The 21,847-nt window shown below is 46.9% G+C and overlaps 1 non-coding gene across 1 annotated transcript; it reads left to right on the plus strand.

Moving 5' to 3' along the window:
* Positions 1–7,230: 7,230 nt before the first annotated feature.
* Positions 7,231–7,368, plus strand: LOC119930227. The gene has a single exon (XR_005451714.1). It is a non-coding gene; the product is annotated as a small nucleolar RNA SNORA7 (small nucleolar RNA).
* Positions 7,369–21,847: the final 14,479 nt, after the last annotated feature.

The raw sequence follows: 21,847 nt of genomic DNA on the forward strand, positions 1-21,847 counted from the left end.
TCTTGGTAAGACTCTGAATCTTTTGCTGATGCCAGGATTGTGCTGTCTCAAAAATGAGAATTGGACAGGGTTGCAGGTGGCATAGATGAACAGACCAGTCTGGCTGCCAGTGGTAGGATTACAGACTCTGGTAAGGGGGCCTTGGCAAAGGTGACATAATCATCCATGCCACTTCATGGTCCAGTCGGCTGCTTATGCTTGATTACTGGCCTCTTTGTCTCCAAACAGGTTGTCATTTGCCTCTGTTCACCACCTGTTAGGGTTTAAGCAATTGATTGGACTGTACAACTACTACTACAACTAATAATAATAATAACTGTGGTATTTAAGTGTTTACTATGTGACCTTAGGCAAGTTGCTTAACTTCTCTGTGCCTCAGTTACCTCATCTATAAAATGCCTGTTGCTGGGTAGGGACCATCCCTAAATGTTGCCAATTTGTACTTCCCGAGCGCTTAGTACAGTGTTCTGCACAGAGTAAGCATTCAATAAATACGATTGAATGAATAAGACCGTGAACCCCATGTGGGACAGGTACTGTGTCCAACCTGATTACCGTGTATCTACACAAATGATTAGAACAGTGATGGATACATAGTAAGCACATAACAAATGCCATCATCATTGTTATGTGCTCTTCCAGGCACTTAGTAAAGTGCTTGGCACATAGTAAGCGCTCAATAAATGCTATTGATTGATCCCACCTTGTCTACTGCACCCTGGTTGACCTCTCTGTCTCCAATCTCTCTCCCCTCTAGTCCATTTTTCATTCGGCTGTCCAGACAATTTTTCTTAAAAACGTTCAGGTCACATCTCCCCACTGTACTAAGCGCTGGGGTGGATACAAGCAAATTGTGTTGGGCACAGTCCCTGTTCCAAATGGAGCTCAACAGTCTTAATCCCCATTTTACAGATGAGGGAACTGAGGCTCAGAGAAGTAAAGTGAAGCAGACTAGTGGCGGAGTCAGGATTAGAATCCAGGGTCTTCTGACTCTCAAGTCTGTGCTTTATCCAATAGACCAGTAAAATTCCTCAAACACAGAATCTTAGGGGAAGGGCTAGGCAGGGAGAGCATGGCGGCCTGGCTAGGGAGTGGAACTGCCATAGTGGAAAAAAAGGGGAAGGGTGCTTGCTATGATGGATTATAAATTGCTTGAAGGCAGGAATTGTGTCTACCAACTCTATCGAATGGCACTCTCCCTAGCTCTTAGCACAGTGCTCTGCACCCAGTAAGCACTCAGATATCGCGGATAGATTCCCTGCCTAACTCACCGATGGAACAACGAGTCCTTGCCCCCGTTATACTTTCAGTGACACGGGATGAAGGAAGCTTCCAAACAAGAGCATTTACCAGGGTTATCGGGGATATTCCCTTAGCTTCACCACAGAACTAGATCTCGGGGTGCAGTGCCAGCGCTTCAAACAGTGTCAGCGCTTAGAGCAGTGCTTGGCACATAGTATGCACCTAACAAACGCCATTACTATTATTCATTTGTGAGAGGGTATGGGAAGCTTTTTGTGGGCAAGGATCATGTCTTTCGCTTCTGTTGACTTCCCCAGGCTCTCAGGACAGTGCATCATATATAGCAGACACTCAACCAATATTATTATGGCTACTGGCCAAGCTTAGGTCCGTTCTGTGTATGAATCAAGGTCCCAAGCCTGTGTTTCACCAAAGCTGAGGTTTGAGTCTTTTTTTCTTTAGCAGACAAACCTGTCCTATTTCCTTCAGGCCCCCAGATGGAAAGAGGAGCCTCTGTTGACAGACTCAGTGGGCAGGGACTGAATTATGATCGCACCGTTCTCACGCTTGAATCCATTGGAAAAGAAACAAATGCTCTAAAAAGGCTTTGGGGATATATATTTTTTAAATGATTCTAGCATTTGTCCGAAAGGGTGAGAAATCACTGTGAGATTCTGCCATGAATCGTTCCTCCTCTCTGTGCAAGTTAATCCATTGTGCTCGCTCTCTCACAATTCACGAGGGATTCCCCTTGTCCTAAAAGATCCTATAAGAAAACAAGCAAGGGGATAGAATCTCCTTGCTCGGATTTTCACCTGCTTTGACCTACGCGTCGATTCATTCATTCATTCAGTCGTATTTATTGAACACTTACTGTGTGCAGAACACTGTACTAAGTGCTTGGAAAGTACAATTTGGCAACAGATAGAGAAAATCCCCACTCAACAATGGGCTCACAGTCTAGAAGGGGGAGACAGACAACAAAACAAAACTAGTAGACAGGCAACAATAGCATCAAAATAGATAAATAGAATTATAGATTCATTCATTCATCATTTCTTGAGCACTGACTGTGTGCAGAGCACTGTACTAAGCACTTGGAAAGGAAAATTCATCAACAGATAGAGACAATCCCTGCCCAACCACGGGCTCACAGTCTAGAAGGGGGGTGATGGACAACAAAACAAAAGTGTGGCTTAGTGGAAAGAGCATGGACTTGGAGTCAGAGGTTGTGGGTTCTAATCCTGGCTCCACCACTTGTTAGCTGTGTGACTTTGGGCAAGTCACTTCACTTTATGCCTCAGCTACCTCATCTGTAAAATGGGGATTAAGACTGTGAGCCCCATGTGGGACAACCTGACTACCCTTTATCCCCCAGTAATTAGAACAGTGCTTGGCACATAGCAAGCACTTAACAAATGCCATCAATATTATTATTATTAATCCTGCTGAATAAAGCAGCTACTCCATGAAGTCATGAAGCTTCTCTTCCCAGAAATACCTGAGAAAGCAGAACATCTGAATAGGAGAATAACAATCTCAAATCTTTAACTACATCTAGCAGGGCCACGTTGCAGAGTTTTTTCCAACATGGGTTCAAATCCCGGCTCTGCCAATTGTCAGCTATGTCACCTTGGGCAAGTCACTTAACTTCTCTGTGCCTCAGTTACCTCATCTGTAAAATGGGGATTAAAGACTGTGAGCCCCACCTGATCACCTTGTATCCTCCCCAGCACTTAGAACAGTGCTATGCACATGGTAAGCGCTTAACAAATGCCATCATTAATATTATTCTTAAATGATTCCCACCACTGTATTTTTCTTACCCTGCCGGCTCAGCAAGTAGAGCTCTAATGTTTAGTGAAGAACTGGATGGGGTATGGGGTCTCAAAAGGTTACAGAGCTCTGCAACGGTGGGAAGGGAATGAGGATTAATCACTATTATAAATCTCCCTGCCCCAGTGAGATGGTGCAGCGGAAAAGACTGGTGATTAGGCTAGCGGGATGGCATCCTGCCTATGATGAAGTGGAGATGATTAAAAAGATCCAGGTGTTCTGGGAATACTGATCAGGAGAAGTGAGGAACAGCCCTCTTGGATAGGAGAGAAAAGTCACTTCATAAAATTGCTAATCTTCCCGCGGAAATCCATGTGGCCGAACAACATAAACGTAGCTACAGCATGGACCCTTCTCATGCCCTCATTCCACTGCTTTTCTCTTTCCCCTCCTTCAGTAATTGATACCCCATCTCTGCAGCCATCCCTCTAGACTGTAAGCTCATTGTGGGGAGGGAATGTGTCTGTTTATGATGGTATTGTACTCCCCCAAGTGCTTAGTAATAATAATAATAATAATGATGGCATTTATTAAGCACTTACTATGTGCAAAGCAGTGTTCCAATCGCTGGGGAGATTACAAGGTGATCAGGTTGTCCCATGGGGGGATCACAGTCTTAATCCCCATTTTACAGATGAGGGAACTGAGGCCCAGAGAAGGTACGTGACTTGCCCAAAGTCACACAGCTGACAATTGGTGGAGCCGGGGTTTGAACCCATGACCTCTGACTCCAAAGCCCAGGATCTTAGCTCAGTGCTCTGCACACAGTAAGCATTCAGTAAATATGACTGTATGAATGAATTTAAATATTATAGTGCACATCAATGTGACTAGTTAGTCAATCATATTTGTTGAGTTCCCACTGTGTGGAGAGCACTATTCTAAGTACTTGAAAGAGAATAATATAACAATATAGTAGTCATAGTCCCTGCCCACCATGAGTTTACCATCTAGCGGGAGAGTCAGACATGAATATAAATAAATTACAGATATGGACATAAGTGCTGTGGGGATGAATAAAGGGATCAAGTCAGAGTGATGAAGAAGGGAGAGGGAGAAGAGGAAATGAAAGCTTAGGGAGGAGATGTGCCTTCAATAAGGATTTGGAAGCGGGGAGGAGAGTCACTGTCTGTCGGATTTGAGGAGGGAATGTGTTCCAGACCTGGGGGTGAGCCTATTCTCACTTGTCCCTGGTCATCTTCCAATCTCATCTGCCCCCTCCACTTTCCCTCCCACTCTTCCTACAGCTGTTAACCACAGAGTCAGAATAGCTAAAGGGGAATAGGGAGAGATGGAAAAAATTCTGTTTCAAGCACCTATCAATCAATCAATTGTATATATTGAGCACTTACTGTGTGTAGAGCATTGTACTAAACACTTGGGAGAGTAGAGTATAACAGAGTTAGTAGACACATTCCCTGCACCAGGAAGGAACTATTGTGACTGAGCAATCAATCAAAAATACTGTGAGCAGAGCACTGTAATAATAAAAATGGTATTTGTTAAGTGCTTGTTATGTGCCAAGCACTGTTCTAAGCACTGGGGTAGATACAAGGTTATCAGGTTGTCCCAGGTGGGGCTCATAGTCTTAATCCCCATTTTATAGATGAGGCAACAACCACTAAGAAGTTAAGTGACTTGCCCAAAATCACCCAGCTGACAAGTGCTGGAGGCAGGATTAGAACCCATGACCTCTGACTCCCAAGCCTGTGCTCTTTCCATTAAGCCACACTGCTTCTGCAGTAAGCCTTTTTGAGAGTAAAGTAGAACTGTAGATGTGATTCCTGCTCCTGAGGCGATTACAATCTAGTGCTGGCAGGCAGACATTAAATTACAAGTAAGGGAAACAAGAGAGTATAAGGATACACTTATACATGCTTGGTGGTGGAGTGAATATCGAAGGGCTTAGCGGGTTTGAACTTAAGGGCATCAGTGATGCAGAAATGAGGGAGAATAGGTAGAGATGAAAAGTTAGCCAGGGAAGACTTCCTGGAGGAGATATGACATCATTAGGGATTTGAAGTTGGGAGAGTGGTGATCTGTTGGGTAGAAAGGGGAGGAAATTTGAGGCAGGAGGGAGGGTGTGAATAAGGGATCATTCCAACCTCATCACGCTACTTTCTTCTTTCATTCATTCATTCATTCATTCATTCATTCATTCAATCATATTTATTGAGCACTTACTGTGTGCAGAGCACTGTACTAAGTGCTTGGGAAGTACAAGTTGGCAACATATAGTGATGGTCCCTACCCAACAGTGGGCTCACAGTCTAGAAGGGGGAGACAGACAACAAAACAAAACATATTAACAAAATAAAATAAATAGAATAGTAAATATGTACAAGTAAAATAAATAGAGTAATAAATATGTACAAACACATATACAGGTGCTGTGAGGAGGGGAAGGAGATAAGGTGGGGGGGATGGGGAGGGGGAGGAAGGGGAGAGGAAGGAGGGGGCTCAGTGTGGGAATGCCTCCTGGAGGAGGTGAGTTCTTAGTAGGGCTTTGAAGGGAGAAAGAGAGCTAGCTTGGCGGATGGGCAGAGGGAGGGCATTCCAGGCCATGGGGAGGATGTGGGCCGGGGGTCGACGGTGGAACAGGCGAGAGCGAGGCACAGTGAGGAGGTTAGTGGTAGAGGAGCGGAGGGTGCAGGCTGGGTTGGAGAAAGAGAGAAGGGAGGTGAGGTAGGAGGCGGCGAGGTGATGGACAGCCTTGAAGCCAAGGGTGAGGAGTTTCTGCCTGATGTGTAGGTTGATTGGTAGCCACTGGAGATTTTTGAGGAGGGGAGTAACATGCCCAGAGCGTTTCTGCACAAATACAATCCGGGCAGCGGCATGAAGCTGAAGTATGGATTGAAGTGGGGAGAGACAGGAGGATGGGCGATCAGAGAGGAGGCTGATGCAGTAATCCAGTCGGGATAGGATGAGAGACTGAACCAGCAGGGTAGCAGTTGCGCATGTGAGACCGGCAGGTTTTGGTGACGGATTGGATGTGAGGGGTGAACGAGAGAGCGGAGTCGAGGATGAAACCAAGGTTGCGGGCTTGTGAGACGGGAAGGATGGTAGTGCCGTCAACAGTGACGGGAGAGTCAGGGAGAGGGCAGGGTTTGGGAGGGAAGACAAGGAGTTCAGTCTTGGACATGTTGAGTTTTAGGTGGCGGGCAGACATCCAGATGGAGATGTCCTGAAGGCAGGAGGAGATGAAAAGGAGAGAGCAGGGGCAGAGATGTAGATTTGGGTGTCATCAGCGTAGAGATGATAGTTGAAGCCGTGGGAGCGAATGAGTTCACCGAGTGAGTGTAGATAGAGAACAGAAGGGGACTAAGAACTGACCCTTGAGGAACCCCTACAGTAAGGGGATGGGAGGTGGAGGAGGAGCCCGTGAAAGAGACTGAGAATGAATGGCCAAAGATATAAGAGGAGAACCAGGAGAGGACAGAGTCTGTGAAGCCAAGGTTGGATAGCGTGTTGAGGAGAAGGGGGTGGTCCAGAGTGTCGAAGGCAGCTGAGAGGTCGAGGAGGATTAGGATAGAGTATGAGCCATTGGATTTGGCAAGCAGGAGGTCATTGGTGACCTTTGAGAGGGCAGTTTCGGTGGAATGTAGGGGACGGAAGCCAGACTGGAGGGGGTCGAGGAGAGAGTTGGCGTTGAGGAATTCGAGGCAACTTGTGTTTCTTACTACAACCCAGCCCACACACTCTGCTCCTGTAATGCTAACCTACTCACTGTACTTCCATCTCCTCTGTCTGCTGATCTTTCACCTACATCCTGCCCCTGGCCTGAAATGTCCTCCCTCTTCCTGACAGACAATTATTCTCCCCACTTCCAAAGGCTTATTTGAAGGCACGTCTCCTCTAAGAAGACTTCCCTGACTAAGCCCTCATTTCCTCTTCTCCCACTCCCTTTATTCACCACTCTTTCAGCCTCACAACACTTACATAAATATCTGTAATTTATTTATATTAATGTCTGTCTCTCCCTCTAGATTCTAAACTCAAGGGCAGGCACTGTACCTATCGACTCCTTTATATTGTTATATAGGATTCTCCCAAGCACTTAGTACAGTGCTCAGCACACAGTAAGCGCTCAATAAATACAATTGATTGATGGATAAATGGGGAGAGAGATAAGACCATGGTACAGTCAACTAGCCCCTCTCAGGGTTGCACCTGGAGAGTTTCCAGTACTCTACCAGTCTTGGCTATGAAAGGGAGAGTAAAGCAGAGGCTTGCCCATTCTATTTGTAGCTTGGCCAGTGGCTAGCGAGTGGAAGGCAATCTGCTACAAGTCAAAACTCACCAGAGGCACGGGAGAGAGTCGAGGCTAGAGGCTCGAATTTACTGTGTGGAAGTACTTTTACCAAGAAAACTCTATGGTTATACTACCAGAACAATTGCAGATGGAGAGCGGGGTGTTCTGGGAGAGATGCATCTGTGGTATCGCCATGGGGTGGAAACAACTCAATGGCATAAGACAAGACAAGAAAGTCAATTGGAGGAGTGAAATATGTGGGATGGGTTGTAGAGGTTAAGGGGGAAGAGAACTGATTGAGTGCCTTGAATCCAATAGTGAGGAGTTTCTGCTTGGTACAAAGGTAGATTAGCAACCACTGGAGACACTTAAAGAGTGAGGAGATGGTGCCAGAAATATGTTTTAGAAAATTGTCCCGGGCAGCAGAGTGACAAAGGGCAGATCTTGGCGAGGTTGCCCTTGACTGGACTGGAGATGGGAGAGGCTGGAGGCAGGGAAGCCAGAGAGGAGGCCGATGCAGGAGTCAAGGTGGATGAGACGAGTGTTGGACCAGCATAGCAGTAGCTTGGATGGAAAGGAATGGGCAGATTCTGGAGACGCTGAGAAGTGAGAACTGACAGGATTTGGTCTCTGACTGGATATGAGAGTTGAAGAGTTGAAGGAGAGAGATGAGTCAAGGTTGATTCCCAGGACAAGGAGGTTGGTGGCTTTGTCAACTTTGATGGGGACATTGTGAGGAGGAGAAGGTTTAGGTGGGAAAATGAGGAGTTCTCTTTTGGGTATATTAAGATTGAAGTGTCCGTGAGATTAGCTTTGATTAAGCAGAATGGCATAGTGGGTAAAGCCTGGGCTCGGTAGTCAGAAGGTCATGGGTTTTAATCCTGGCTCCGCTACTTGTCTGCTGGGTGGACTTGGGCAAGTCACATCACTTCTCTGGGCCTCAGTTACTTCATCTGTAAAATGGGGATTGAGACTGAGAGCCCCAAGTAGGACAGGGACTGCGTCCAAGACGATTTGCTTGTATCTTCCCAGTGCTTGGTATAGTGACATTGTAAGCACTTTGCAAATGTCACACATTATTGTGAATGATTCATTGCCGGGGATAATGAGCGGAGAGGATTGAACTCAGGATTTCAGAGTGGCAACTGAAAATAATCTTTTGGCTTTCAATGCTGCGCAGCTTCACTTCTGACCATCGTTGTAAAGAAACATAAATATGGAGCCTAGCCATTGCCTCTTGCTCAGAACCTCTTTCCCGACATAATCACCTTTAGTGGGGCAGATTTATTGCTGACTAGTGGTTTCTTTGGCTGCTTCCTTTAGGGAATCTGTCACCTTGATGAACTGGATGAGTCCTGTACCATCCTGGATGGGTCAGGCCATGACAGAATACTAAAACACCCTTTTCGCCAGCGGACACATTTCATATGAATCCCATTGAGGGACAAAGTGGCTTCCTGGCTTTGTCTCTGTTGTGGTGTCTATGCAGGCTCTCCTGTACCTTGTTTTTTCCTGTAGGAATCAGCAAAGGGAAGCCAGGAGGAATGGAGCTGTTCAAACTGACCTTGGGTTTACCACTTCAACTTCCTCTAGATAGAACTGAAAGGGGGTTGAGGTCTGTTATCACAAGAACACAGGCCTCTCTTAGGGCCGCCCCGCTGTATTCTCTGTTCCCATTTTTTAAAAATGGTGCTTAAGTGCTTATTATGTGCCAGGCGCTGTTCTAAGTGCAAAGTAATCAGGTTGGAAACAGTCCATCTCCCAAATGGGGCTCATAGTCTTAATCCCCAGTTTACAGATGAGGGAACTGAGGCACAGAGAAGTGACTTACCCAAGGTCACACACAGCAGAGAAGGGGCAGAGCTGGAATTAGAATCCAGGTCCTTTTGACTCCCAGCCCTGAGGTCTGTCCACTAGGCCAAGCTGCTTCTCTGGCACTGTCAGTGTGGAAAGGACAGGCATAATCACAGTAGGGAGAGCAAAGAGGCAACAGGTAAAGACATACTTGAAAATATTTCCAAGAGAGTAGGTCTTTGAACTGTTTGAGCATTGTTCCAAGTGCTCAGTACAGTGTACTGCAAACAGTAAGCTCTTCCTAAGTACCACTGATCAGCTGATGGTTCATTCCCCCAAAGGGTCAGTTGCCTGGAAAGGAAGACAACTTTACTCAATCATAATCACAATAATGATGCTATTTGTTAAATTCATACTATGTGCCAACCTAAGTACTAAATGCTGGGGTTGAAACAATACACAATACACAAATGAAACAATTTTTTTTTTTGTCTCCCCCTTCTAGACTGTGAGCCCGTTGTTGGGTAGGGACCGTCTCTACATGTTGCCAACTTGTACTTCCCAAGCGCTTAGTACAGTGCTCTGCACACAGTAAGCGCTTAATAAATACGATTGAATGAATGAATGAAAGAATGAATACAAACAGATCAGACACAATCCCTGTCCCACATGGAACTCACAGTTTAGAGGGGAAAAAAGAATAGGTTTCTAATCCCCATTTTAAAAATGAGGAAAGCGAGGGAGAAAGATGTTGAGGAAGCAGTCTGGCCCAGTGGGAAGAGCCTAGGCTTGGGAGTCAGAGGTCATGGGTTCTAATCCCGGGTCTGCTGCTTGTCAGCTGTGTGACTTTGGGCAAGTCACTTAACCTCTCTGTGCCTCAGTTACCTCATCTGTAAAATGGGGATTAAAACTGTGAGCCCCACGTGGGACAACCTGATCACCTTGTATCCTCCCCAGTGCTTAGAACAGTGCTTTGCACATAATAAGCGCTTAACAAATGCCATCATTATTACTATTATAATTATGTGACATGCCCGAGACCACACAACAAGCTAGTGGAGAAGCTGAGATTTGAACCCAAGTCTCCAGATTCCCAGGCCTGTGCTCTTCTACTAGACCACACTACTTCTAACCTAGAAATCCCTTTTATGCAAAGAGTCAGCTCTGAGAGCTAGTATTAGTAATTTTCCCAGCCCCTTGGGTTCAGCAAACCCTTTCTATCTCTCCTATTACTAAAACATCTCCCAGCGGGAGGCGGGCTGGTAGAAAAATGTTTGTGGGCTGGTAGTTTTTTATACTTATTTATAAGGTTGCGTTAGCAACAGGATCTCCTTTAGCTAAAAGCCTGGGAGTGCAGAGCAAATGGTTCTTGCTAACAATTACCAAACAGAAGGACGATGATCAAATATACATTACAAAAGGATTGCGCCTCAGTGGGAAGGGACCTTAATGATGCTATTAGTAGAAAACAGCTCTGGTGCTTACACGTGTTCTTCTTACAGATGGAAACTTCCACCTGTCTCCCTACTTTCCATCCTGCCCTGTCTTGGTGAATACCTGAGTGAACCATTCATACATTCATTCAATCGTATTTATTGAGTGCTTACTGTGTGCAGAGCACTGTACTAAGCGCTTGGGAAGTACAAGTTGGCAACATATAGAGACAGTCCCTCCAACAACGGGCTCACAGTCTAGAAGAGGGAGCCAGAGAACAAAACAAAACATGTGGACAGGTGTCAAGTCGTCAGGACAAATAGAATTTAAGCAAAATGCACATCATTAACAAAATAAATAAACAAAATAAACAAAATAAATAGAATAGTAACTATGTACAAGTAAAATAAATAGAGTAAGAGATCGGTACAAACATATATAGGCCCACCCTACTCCAGCTCTTAATAGTTTGTATCTGCTCTCTGTGGCATCATTGTTTGCCAATTCTATTATTGCCATAGCATATTGATTGCTCAACTACACCCTGTGATGCCATCGCCTACTTTTATCATTGCTACTGTTTTATTGCTTCTGCATCTCAATTGTTAACCCCCCACTGTACTGTCACTCGCCCTGCTGACCTCACCATGAACTTTCAGTTCCCTTGCTCCCAACTGCCATTCCCATTCCTCACCTTCCCCTTCCCCCCTCCCACCCAGCTGTTTCCCTCCCTCTCACCCACCAAGACCGCTCCCCCTCAACCCCTACCAAGGATTCCTCTGTACCAGCGCAGGTCCTCTGCTTCTCCCTCCCGACCCCCCTCCTCCCCTTCTCCCCGCCCCCACCCCATCCCAGTTCTCCTTTCCCATCGCCACCCCCCCTTCCCACTCTCCCCGCCCAGGCCCCCGCCAACTCATCCCAATCCAAACCCTCCCCACCCCTCGCACCCTTCCCCCTCCCTCCCCACCCTCGACAGCTGATGCCAAGTGTGGCCTCTGGAACCCCCGCTCCGTTTTAAGTAAGATTCCTTTCATCCTGGACCTTTTCCTTTCCAGTTCTCTACTCCTCCTCGCCCTAACTGAAACATGGCTGTCGTCGGACGACACGGTCTCTTCTGCTGCTCTCTGCAGTGCAGGCCTCTTCTTCTCCCACTCCCCCAGACTCACTGGAAAAGGAGGAGGTGTCGGTTTCCTTCTCGCCCCCCAATGTCGCTTTCGCACTATCCCTCCTCCCCCTTCCCTTTCCCTCCCCTCCTTTGAAGCCCACATTATTCGCCTCTACCACCCCCTCCAGATTCTTGTAGCCGTCATCTACCACCCTCCGGGCCCCACTTCCAACTTCTTTAACGACTTTGACCCCTTCCTCACATTCCTTCTCTCCTTCTCCATGCCCACTCTGATCCTTGGAGACTTCAATATCCACATGGATATCCCTAACGACTCCTCTGCCGCCCGCCTTCTATCTCTCCTTGACGCTGCCAACCTCTTCCTCCACCCCACCTCACCCACTCACCAACTTGGTCATACCCTCGACCTCATCATCTCCTACCGCTGCACTGTGTCCACCCTCACCAACTCTGTGATCCCTCTCTCTGATCATAATCTTCTCACCTGCCTCCTCACTCACACTCCTTTCCCCTGTAAATCCGTATTACTCCCTCACAGAGATCTCCGCTCTCTGGACCCCACCCATCTTTCGGAACGCCTCACACCCCACCTCGCCGCCCTCTCCTCTCTACCCAGTCTTGATGATCAGATTACTGCTCTCAACTCTACCCTTTCTACTCAGCTAGACTCGCTCGCTCCCCTTTCCCTTCGCCGCTCTCTCACCACTAACCCACAGCCCTGGATCACTGCCACTGTCCGCCTCCTTCGCTCTTATGCTCGAGCTGCCGAACGCTGCTGGCGAAAGTCTAAACACCATGCCAACCTCGTTCACTTCAAGTTTATCCTTTCCTGCCTTAACTCAGCCCTCTCTTCTGCCAGACAAAACTATTTCTCCTCCCTTATTGACACCCATGCCCATCACCCCCGCCAGCTCTTCCGTACATTCAACTCCCTTCTCAGGCCCCCGGTTCCTCCCCCTCCTCCTTCCCTCACCCCCAACGATCTGGCCTCCTACTTCATTAACAAAATTAAATCCATCAGGTCCGACCTCCCCAAAGTCTCTTCCCCCCTTTCTCCAACCCCCCGGCTCTCAACATTCTCTGCTACTCTCCCATCCTTCCCAGTGGTATCCTCAGAGGAACTCTCCTCCCTCCTCTCAAGTGCTACTCCGGCCACCTGTGCTTCTGACCCCATTCCCTCTCATCTTATGAAATCTCTCGCTCCATCCCTTCTCCCCTCCTTAACTTCCATCTTCAACCGCTCACTCTCCACTGGTTCCTTCCCCTCTGCCTTCAAACATGCCCATGTCTCTCCCATCCTAAAAAAACCCTCTCTTGACCCCACCTCACCTTCTAGTTATCGTCCCATATCCCTCCTACCATTCCTTTCCAAACTCCTTGAACGAGTTGTCTACACGCGCTGCCTAGAATTCCTCAACAACAACTCTCTCCTCGACCCCCTCCAGTCTGGCTTCCGTCCCCTTCATTCCACGGAAACTGCGCTCTCAAAGGTCACCAATGACCTCCTGCTTGCCAAATCCAACGGCTCATACTCTGTCCTAATCCTCCTCGACCTCTCAGCTGCCTTTGACACTGTGGACCACCCCCTTCTCCTCAACACGTTATCTGACCTTGGCTTCACAGACTCCGTCCTCTCCTGGTTCTCCTCTTATCTCTCCGGTCGTTCTTTCTCAGTCTCTTTTGCAGGCTCCTCCTCCCCCTCCCATCCTCTTACTGTGGGAGTTCCCCAAGGTTCAGTGCTTGGTCCCCTTCTGTTCTCAATCTACACTCACTCCCTTGGTGACCTCATTCGCTCCCACGGCTTCAACTATCACCTCTACGCTGATGACACCCAGATCTACATCTCTGCCCCTGCTCTCTCCCCCTCCCTCCAGGCTCGCATCTCCTCCTGCCTTCAGGACATCTCCATCTGGATGTCCGCCCGCCACCTAAAGCTCAACATGTCGAAGACTGAGCTCCTTGTCTTCCCTCCCAAACCTTGTCCTCTCCCTGACTTTCCCATCTCTGTTGACGGCACTACCATCCTTCCCGTCTCACAAGCCCGCAACCTTGGTGTCATCCTCGACTCCGCTCTCTCATTCACCCCTCACATCCAAGCCGTCACCAAAACCTGCCGGTCTCAGCTCCGCAACATTGCCAAGATCCGCCCTTTCCTCTCCATCCAAACCGCTACCCTGCTAATTCAAGCTCTCATCCTATCCCGTCTGGACTACTGCACTAGCCTTCTCTCTGATCTCCCATCCTCGTGTCTCTCTCCACTTCAATCCATACTTCATGCTGCTGCCCGGATTATCTTTGTCCAGAAACGCTCTGGACATATCACTCCCCTCCTCAAAAACCTCCAATGGCTACCGATCAATCTGCGCATCAGGCAGAAACTCCTCACCCTGGGCTTCAAGGCTCTCCATCACCTCGCCCCCTCCTACCTCACCTCCCTTCTCTCCTTCTACTGCCCAGCCCGCACCCTCCGCTCCTCCACCACTAATCTCCTCACTGTACCTCGCTCTCGCCTGTCCCGCCATCGACCCCCGGCCCACGTCATCCCCCGGGCCTGGAATGCCCTCCCTCTGCCCATCCGCCAAGCTAGCTCTCTTCCTCCCTTCAAGGCCCTCCTGAGAGCTCACCTCCTCCAGGAGGCCTTCCCAGATTGAGCCCCTTCTTTCCTCTCCCCCTCGTCCCCCTCTCCATCCCCCCGCCTTACCTCCTTCCCCTCCCCACAGCACCTGTATATATGTATATATGGTTGTACATATTTATTACTCTGTTTATTTATTTATTTATTTATTTTACTTGTACATTTCTATCCTACTTATTTTATTTTGTTGGTATGTTTGGTTCTGTTCTCTGTCTCCCCCTTTTAGACTGTGAGCCCACTATCGGGTAGGGACTGTCTCTATGTGATGCCAATTTGTACTTCCCAAGCGCTTAGTACAGTGCTCTGCACATAGTAAGCGCTCAATAAATACGATTGATTGATTGATTGATTGATATATACAGGTGCTGTGGGGAGGGGAAGGAGGAAGGTTGTTGTGGGGGGGGGGGTGCAGGTCAAAGGCAAGTTCCCTATTTCCCCATCTTCAGAGTCACACTAATATCACACCTCTTCCAGGAAGACTTCCCACCCTATTTCCCCTTCCTTCTGCATCCAGATGAACACTTAGAGTGTACCATTGAGCAATCCAAAGATAATTTCCCTGTTTCCCCATCTTCCGAGCCCTACTAAAATCACACCTCCTCCAGGAAGCCTCCCCTGACTCACGGCTCATCTCTGCAACTTTTTTTTCCTCCTTTCTTTGTCTTCACCTATGCACTTGAACCCATACCCCTGCTACACCGAGCACTTAGGTTCTCACCTTCCAGCTTCAGCACCTTTGAAGGAGCAGGGCCTAACAGAAATATCACGGGCCTGGATGTCAGAGGACGTGGGTTCTAATCCCTACTCTGCCACATGTCTGTTGTGTGACCTTGGGCAAGTCATTTAACTGCTATGTGCTTCGGTTACCTCATCTGTAAAATGTGGTTTAGAACAGAGAAGCAGCATGTCATAGTGGAAAGAGCACGGATTTAGGAGTCAGAGGATGTGGGTTCTAATTCGGGCTCTGCCACTTCATTCAATCGTATTGAGTGCTTACTGTGTGCAGAGCACTGTACTGAGCGCTTGGGAAGTACAAGTCGGCAAAATATAGAGACGGTCCCTACCCACCAATGGGCTTGTCTGCTGTGCAACCTTGGGCAAGCACTTAACTTCTCTGTGCCTCAGTCACCTCATCTGTAACATGGGGATTAAGACTGTAAACCCCATGTGGGACAATCTGATTGCCTTGTATCTACCCCAGTGCTTAGAACAGTGCTTGGCACATAGTGAGCACTTAACAAATACCATAATTATTATTATTTTGATTATTTGGGATGGGGGCTGTGTTCAACCTGATTACCTTGTATCTTTGTACATATTTATTCTATTTATTTTATTTTGTTAATATGTTTTGTTTTGTTCTCTGTCTCCCCCTTCTAGACTGTGAGCCCACTGTTGGGTAGGGACCGTCTCTAGATGTTGCCAACTTGTACTTCCCAAGCGCTTAGTACTGTGCTCTGCACACAGTAAGCGCTCAATAAATATGACTGAATGACTGAATGAATACTCCAGAGCTTAGAACAGGCTTGGCAAATTAACAAGTGCTTAGCAAATAACGAAATGACACAATATAGCCATATATTGTTTAAATTACCATATTTAACATTCTCTCTCTTGCTAGATTGTAAGGTCCTTCAAGGCAGGGACTGTGTCTACTTTCTCTATTGTACTCTCCCAAGCGCTTAGTCCAGTGCTCTGCACTCAGGAAGTGCTCACTAAATGCCACCGATTAATTAATTTTCTAAAGGAAGGCTTCTCCAGCTCTCTGTGACAAAGAGAAGTGATCAGTTTCCACCGCTCTCGTGGTCCTTGCTGTAATTACAGACATTAATCCCACCTCAGATTTCCTCTCCGGGGCTCCCCAAGCCCCTGACTACTCTGTGGGAGGGGAGAATTAGTTATTGATTTTTCTCTCAGCCCCTTGGCCTCCCGCTAACTCATTTGACTGCCAAACAAACTTCACCGAGCTTGACAATACCTGCTTGCGGCTGACAAAATGATGCACAGTGCGTGATACGGGAACAAAGCAATAGAGTCCCATGTGCTGTTACAGAAACAAAACTAAGAGCTAAGCTTCCCTAACCTCTCATCAACTTATGTGGCCAGTGAGAGGTAAATGCAGGAGATTGTGTATTTCTATAGGCAATAGTTGCTCTTAGCTTCCACTCTCTCCACTCCAGTTCCTTTTTTTTTTCCTCTGTCTCCTGTGTTTTGATAAAGGGATCCATGAGATTGGTAGAATTGGGCCACAAAGCAGTAACTCAATCAACTCAAATCTTTCCAGGGCCTTTCATCATCACTGTTTCATCCTTATCATCATCATTTATCAAGGTCCCCACTGTGGGCCCATTATTGTAGTAAGTTCCTGGGAAAATACAATTGCAGAGAAAGGCCCTGGAAAAAAGCTTACAGTCCAGTGAAGGAGGCAAGTGGGTAGCAAGTGCCAAATAACCGATAGGTAAAGGAAGAAGGTCATAGATGTGAATGTTAAAGAGAGAAATAGAGGGACGGACAGTTAGACGATCCAAGAGTGGTGGCAGTGATAGGGATTGGGGTGGAATGAGGTAGAATAGGAGAACTGGGGAAGAAGAAGGAAGCAATGTGGCCTAATGGATAGAGATCCTGGGCCTGTGAGTCAGACCGACCTGGTTTCCAATCCCGGCTCCACTACTTGTCTGCTGAGGGACTTTGGGCCAGTCACTTCACTTTTCTGTGCCTCGGTTCCCTCATCTGTAAAATGGGGCATAAAACAGGGAGCCCCACGCGGGACAGGGATTGTTGTCCAACCTGATTTGCTTGTACCCACCCCAGCACTTAGTACAGTGCCTGGTTCATAGTGCTTAACAAATACCACAACTATCAAATACCATAAAACAACAAGCAAATGAAAACTCAGTGTGGGGGAGGTCAGAATCCAGGGCCCAGCAAAGGCTGACCATGGTCCATACACTCCTTAAGTGATGCCGGGGGTTCTTTAGGGCAGGGTTTAGGGCTGAGGGCCCCCCGCCTCTCCAAGTAAGGTCCCACACTTTCTTATTAATATCTGTTGGGGGAGAAGAGTGAACACAAATTCCACCACCTGCATTCATCTGATATAGTGTTCTATGCAAAGCAGGTGCTCAAAATGATGTGTGTAGGGGGAAAGCATGGAACAAAAAAGTTGGAGAACTTCTTTGGGTTGGAAAACATTGTGCAATCAAATCAGTGACATCAAGCAAAAACTCCTCACTCTCGGCTTCAAGGCTCTCAATCCCTTCGCCCCCTCCTACCTCACCTCCCTTCTCTCCTTCTCCAGCCTCTGCTCCTCTGCCGCCACTAACCTCCTCAGTGGGCCTCGTTCTCACCTGTCCCGCCGTCGACCCCCGGCCCACGTCCTTCCCCTGGCCTGGAATGCCTTCCCTCCACACATCCGCCAAGCTAGCTCTCTTCGTCCCTTCATTCATTCATTCAATCGTATTTATTGAGCGCTTACTGTGTGCAGAGCACTGTACTAAGCGCTTGGGAAGTACAAGTTGGCAACATATAGAGACAGCCCCTACCCAACAGTGGGCTCACAGTCCCTTCAAAGCCCTACTGAGAGCTCATCTCCTCCAGGAGGCCTTCCCAGACTGAGCCCCCTTTTTCCTCTCCTCCTCCCCATCCCCCCTCTGCCCTACCTCCTTCCCCTCCCCACAGCACTTGTATATATTTGTACAGATTTATTACTCTATTTATCTTACTTGTACATATTTACTATTCTATTTATTGTGTTAACGATGTGCATCTAGCTATAATTCTATTTGTTCTGACTATTTTCATGCCTGTCTATATGTTTTGTTTTGTTGTCTATCTCCCCCTTCTAGACTGTGAGCCCGTTGTTGGGTAGAAACCGTCTCTATATGTTGATGACTTCTACTTCCCAAGCGCTTAGTACGGTGCTCTGCACACAGAAAGCGCTCTATAAATTCGATTGAATGAATGTATGAATTTATTAAGTACTTACTCTGTCCAGAGCACTGTACTGAACGCTTGGGAGGGTAAAATAGATCTGGTAATGATAATAATAATGATGATGATATTTGTTAAGCACTTACTATGTGCCAAGCACTGTTCTGGGCGCTGGGGTAGATACAAAGTAATCAGGTTGTCCCACGTGGGGCTCACAGTCTGAATCCCCATTTTACAGATGAGGTAACTGAGGCCCAGGGAAGTGAAGTGACTTGCCCAAAGTCACACAGCAGACAAGTGGCAGAGCAGGGATTAGGACCCATGACCTCTGACTCCCAAACCCATGCTTTTTCCACTAAGCCATGCTACTTGTGATAGGCACGATCCTTTCCTGGAGGAGTTTATAGCCTAGTGATGGAGATAGACAATAAAATAAATTACAAGTAGGGGAAACAACAGAATGTAAGGATAGGTACCTAAGTGTTTTTGGGATGAGGGGGGGAGTATCAAATCTCTTAGGGGGTGCAGTCCCAAGCGCATAGGCGAGGTAGAAAGGAAGAAGAAAGAGAGATGGGAGAGAATTCCTCGGGGGGATTGTATGTCACAGATAGTGAGCAATTACCATCACTTTTTGGTTCCTTTCCTCCAACTGATTTAAAAAGCCAGAGCGAGTTCTGTTTCCTGAAGGAGGGATAAAAGGAGAAAAATTGGGACACGGAATCCCACGAGGGATCCCGGCTCCCTGAAATGGTGGCGGGGAGGAACCGGGTTGAAAACATTTCCTTTCAGATGCCTTGAGCTGTATGGTTGGGGAAGAGTTTCATTGCCTATTCAGGCCTATTCAGTCTTCCTATGACTTTCCAAGTAGCTGGTGGGAAGTCGCCTGGGCTTTGCATTTGACATCGCCGTTGCTGAGCTAATGCGTTCCGCTTCAGAACTCTGTCAATTAAACCCGAGGGCACTGGAGAATACTTCCCCTCCCGGCATTTGTCGTGGCTGTTTTACAGGAAGGGGAAACATTAATCAGGCATGTAAAAATGCGATTTAATATTGGGTGGCTCCACCCCACCATACTAGCCCCTTTATCGGTGTTGAATTTACCTTTGAGGACATTAAGTCAATATGCAGCAATGGAGCTCTTTCTGACATTCACAGCAAAGGACGCATTCACCCCCAGTGGCAATAACAGACAGAACTTCATCCCACTGGTCACCTCAAAGGACACGTTAGCATCACTCTGATTCCAACGAGACAGACTGAAATTCTATATTTTGAGGACTACATAAATCAGGAAGGAGTGACTGGGGGGTAGTTAATGGGGCTAGTTTTTCCTCTGTATTTACAAAATTTACTCACATACAATATGGTGTAACCATCAATTTCCCTATTTAATGGTATAGCTTTAGGATGGTATCCCTATCTCTCCATTTTGGAATTCCTCATGGACAAACCCACTTATGGTTTGGCAGCAAACCGAATTGAACTTGGTAACCCCCAAGGGAGTCCACAGGAAGATTTTAATATATTGTGGAACTGGTAATAGAAATATTATTATTTTTATTAGTTTATTTTCATTTAGGCTGGGAACCCCATGGGTGACCTGATTATCTTGTATCTACCCAAGTGCTTAGTACTTAGAACAGTGCTTGACACATAGTAAGCATTTAACAAATACCATCATCATTATTACAGTTAAAGTGCTTAACAAATGCAACAATTATTATTATTAAACCTCTTGACCCACCCTTGCTTAAGTCGCTGACCTCGTGCTCTCTCTCTTCAGCTTCTCAACACATAATAATAACTGTGGTATTTGTTAAGCGATTATGCTATGTGCCAGGCACTGTACTAAGCGCTTGGGTGGATACAAGCAAGTTGGGTTGGACACAATCTCTGCCACACCTCATCACCTTAATCCCCATTTTCCAGGTGAGGTAATTGAGGCCCAGAGAAATTAAATGACTTCCTCGAGGTCACACAGCAGAAAAGTGGCAGAGTCAGGATTAGAACTCAGGTCCTTCTGACTCCCAACCCGAGCTCTATCCACTAGGCCATGCTGCTTCTCTACAATTATGTAAGCAGCGTGGCTCAGTGGAAAGATCCTGGGCTTTGGAGTCAGAGGTCATGGGTTCAAATCCCGACTCCACCAATTGTCAGCTGTGTGACTTTGGGCAAGTCACTTCACTTCTCTGGGCCTCAGTTCCCTCATCTGTAAAATGGGGATGAAGACTGTGAGCCCCCCATGGGACAACCTGATCACCTTGTAACCTCCCCAGTGCTTAGAACAGTGCTTTGCACATAGTAAGCGCTTAATAAATGTCATAATTATTATGTAATATCCCCATTTCCACATTGATAGGAGTTGAAGAAGGAACAGACAAGGTGGCCAGTCTTTTCTCCCATTTTGGGATGTCATTTGCCTCTGAACTGGTGATCGTGGAATTCACATGCACGGAGAGTTGCAGAGGCAGCATGGGAGGGAAAAAAAATGCCATTTCACTCTCACTTGGCCAATCATATCCAACCCTGAAGCCTTTAACTTCCATAACACGGGACTTGGAAATTAGAACTTTTTCCCATCAGGTTAGTGCAGTAAACATTCAGCTATTCCAAGAACGGGTTGAATTTGAGGAAAAAAGCACTTTTCCTTAAACCAGTCAGAAACAGCAAATTTGGGTCTCTAGCGAAGCAACACGGCCTAGTCAAAAGAACTTGGGCCTGGGTGTCAGAAAACCTGGGTTCTTGTCCTGGCTCCACCTCCAGCTGCATGACCTTAGGTAAGTCACTTAACTTCTCTGTGCCTCAGTTACCTCATCTGTAAAATGGGACTTAAATCCTACTTCCTACAAGTTAGATGGCCTGTGAGTCCCATGTGGGACAGGGACTTTGTTTAATCTGGTTATTTTATAACTACACCAGCACTTAGAATAGGGCTTGGTATGTAGTAAGCATTTAACAATCACCATTAAAAAAAAAAAGAACAAATCCAACTGTGTAGGTTAGAGTGAGCAGGAGAATATTATAGGCAAGACTCCTGCTGATTTTTTTCAAAAATTAACCCAACTGCTCCTATTTGAATGTGACCTCGGGGTAGCTACGTGGCTCAGTGGAAAGAGCACGGGCTTTGGAGGCAGAGGTCATGGGTTCAAATTCCGGCTCTGCCACTTGTCAGCTGTGTGACTTTGGGCAAGTCACTTCACTTTTCTGTGCCTCAGTTACCTCATCTGTAAAATGGGGATTAAGACTGTGAGCCCCCCCGTGGGACAACCTGATCACCTTGTAACCTCCCCAGTGCTTAGAACAGTGCTTTGCACATAGTAAGCACTTAATAAATGCCATTATTATTATTATTATCATTATTATATATTGAGCTGTGGTGACCTATTTTGAAGTAGAGTAATTCGTTTGCCATATCTTTCAGTCTTTCCACATGGAAGATGGTAGCATATGGCCTAGTGGAATGAGCCCAGGCCTGGGAGTTGGAGGACCTGGGTTCTAATCCCAGCTCCAGCACTTGTCTGCTGTGTGACCTTGGGCAAGTCGCTTCACTTCTCTGTGCCTCAGTTACTTTATCTGTAAAATAGGGATTCAATACCCATTC

This window comes from Tachyglossus aculeatus, chromosome 6 (assembly GCF_015852505.1).
Source record: "Tachyglossus aculeatus isolate mTacAcu1 chromosome 6, mTacAcu1.pri, whole genome shotgun sequence".
In the NCBI taxonomy this organism is placed as follows: Eukaryota; Metazoa; Chordata; class Mammalia; order Monotremata; family Tachyglossidae; genus Tachyglossus; species Tachyglossus aculeatus.